This window comes from Olea europaea, chromosome 11 (genome assembly GCF_002742605.1).
Source record: "Olea europaea var. sylvestris chromosome 11, O_europaea_v1, whole genome shotgun sequence".
Classification (NCBI taxonomy): Eukaryota; Viridiplantae; Streptophyta; class Magnoliopsida; order Lamiales; family Oleaceae; genus Olea; species Olea europaea.
This window is the reverse complement of record NC_036247.1, coordinates 3426362-3429442: the sequence shown is the minus strand read 5'-3', so window position 1 is coordinate 3429442 and position 3081 is coordinate 3426362.

Below are 3081 nucleotides of genomic sequence, written 5' to 3'. Positions count from 1 at the left end.
TGTATGCTCATATAGTATATTTTGATATAATAAAATAATAATTTATAATAAGTAAATTGTAATTTTATTTATTTATTATTGAGCATGCGAATTAAAATGTCTATAATCACTTGTAATAATATAAGTACTTGTTTTGAGAAGTACAGTGTGACGTAATTTATATTTTGATCATAAATAATTTATTTACAATCAATGTATAAGGGATGACACTTTGTACTGAAAGGTTATAGTGTTAACCAATTCATTATTCGGGGGATTGCATATTTGTCATTTTCTCATAAATAGTTAAAGGGGTGCATATTTGTCATTTTCTCAGAAATAGTTAAAGGGGACACTTTGTATACTTGGAGTGTATTGAACGAACCATGTCAAATTTAATTCTATAGTACGACCGTGAGAAGAATTAAATTACACTTGATCTTTGTATTTCATCTAAATCACCCGACAGAGTTATATATATCTTTTTGTGATTTTAATGATTTTTCAATTTATTAATGGATGAGATCAATTTAATTGATCAAATAGTTCAATGAGTTGGGAACTTGAGAATTAGCAAAGTAGAGAATATGAATTTGTGTCAAAAATCGTCACCTTGAAAAATTGTTAGAGTAACTATTTAAATATTTTTTTGTTGAACGGTTAAAATCTGAGTTTAGTATTTAGCGAAGGCCAAACTTCGACATTTGTGATTAGTTAATGAGGACCGTTGAAGAAAATGACATTTAAGTTAGTAAGAATAATTAGAAGAATTTAACGGTTATTTGTACTCGTACCTAATTATCGAATTTTGGACAGAGATAAAATACATACACGACAAATCAGACGAAAGTATTATAGATTTATTTGCTTCTGTGATCTTATATATTCTAAGAGTTCAATATTTTGGTCTTTAGTGGAAAAAACGAATATTAATAATTAGATTAAATGGTCTAGGGTCGATTAGACATGATCTAATAATTGGAGTTTGAATAATATATATTCGATCAGGTTTCTGTGGTAGCTCTATAAAGTATTGAAATTTAATTACAGCAATTATAATAGTTTTGGACTTAATTGTAATTGCAATAAATTTTTTTTACTTTGTTGTAATTACTATGGAAAGTTGTAACTTTAATTTAAGTTCTAGGATTACAAGTGTAATTAAGTGTAAACTAATTGAATACGAATTTTAATTGAAACTCTTGTTTGAATTCTAATGAAAACACCTATTTGAACGTAGAATTATTATTTTAAATGATTAAAATTATTCTATCTCCATAAATAGAGATTATGTCATTGTTTGAGTCACATTATATTTCTAAGAATGTATTTTTGAATAGTGTATTGATGAAAAATATGCGATTAAAAAATAAAGAAAAGTTTTAAAATTATGTGTAATATTATTTTATTGAAGAATGTGTGGTTGAAATAATATCAAATCACTGTTTAAGAATATATTTTTTTTGAAAAAATGTGGCTCTAACATAGCCCTAGATGGAATTTAGCATCCTTGGGATTGAACACAACAATCATAATACATATTTTCCAACGTCTCCAAATTTGGAGAGAGAAAATAATTATCTTCTTTCTCAATTGTCCAATTCAAGAATTAATTTATTGATTTAATGAAAAAAATGTGCACACTTATCGGTGTGATTTAGACTTTGAAGAATACTATAGAAGATTTTGAGGTTTAAAACCATGAGTTTTTGCAATTAAAAATTGCAAGTTTATAGTACTGGAAGTTTGTGATTCAAAATTAATTCAAAAATTGACCATCGAATTTATGTAAAAAATCAAATATTTTGTTCTCGATATAACATACATGTGAACATTTATACAATCTTGTTTATTGAATTAAATAAAAATTTTAATTTTTGGACAATTCCTCTTCCGCATTCCAACGGTAGATTTTTTTGTACATTAAACGTTTGAATTTTTTGTCAAATTGACAATTCGTTGCTTAATGAGATGTTTTGTTTGTTTATATGGACAAATCCATTTCGGTGACTGATGTAACCAACACTCAAAATTTACGAGTCTAAATATTCACAATCTAAAGTTCAAGAACCATTGCAAGCTTGCCAATAAGTTCAACGAGTCTATAACTTGTTTATAACAATGAAATTATTAAAACTCAAAAGCCTCCAAAGAGAAAAGTATAGTCCATATTTGATAAAAATTAAAATTTAGATGTTAACAATTAATTTTAACCAAGTATTTCATAAAATTCACAATTTTTTAATAACATATTTTATTAACTTTTATAAGAACATGATAAAAATCTGATTTTAATCTCCACCAAATAAAGCATAAATGAAAAGGGCAAAAGGGTCCGAATAAAAATTGAAACTTAAAGGCGGGAAACACGTTTCCCCAAAATATTGATTTTTCAATTGTATTCCTCACTCTTTTGACATTGCATATGCGCTCTCTCACATCTTTCTCCTTGTCCTTTCACTCTCTCAATATTTCTCTCACTCATAATTCAATTGTCAAACCTGTACATTTCTCTTTGCTTCTGCTAATATTTTTCTCGGATTTCATTGCATCTCAATTTCCAGGTCAGTTCGCTCAACCTTTTTTCTTTTTTTTTTTTTAAAATTAAATGGGTTGCTGTATTTTACTATTGATTGTTACAGTTTCATTCTGATTCGTGGTGGGATCTCTTAAGGTTTGAGCTGAACGGTGTTTTTTTGGCTTATTTGCATCTAAATTTCCAGGTCAGCTAACTCAAATTTTGTGTGTGTCAATTGCTGGATTTTACCGTTAATTGTTGTGGTTCCATTCTGATTTGTGCTAGGCTCTTTCTTAATTTTTAGTTAACCGTGTTTTTCTGGCAATCAGAATAGCGTGTTCAGTTCACTGTTTATTTTCTTGTTCATTTACCTCGCTGGTTGCAATTTTTTATTTTTTCGGAATTTTTGGTTTCATCCCTGAAACTTTTACTCACCATTAATTTGGGAGATCTTTTATTTTTTAATAAATTGCAAAACCTTGTGTCCATTTTTATTTTTTCTACTTGCAAGCTAGCTTTCTGTGGCAAAGCCTTAGGTTGGAGGACAATTTTTATACTGGTACTGTTCATGTGTACCTGTAATG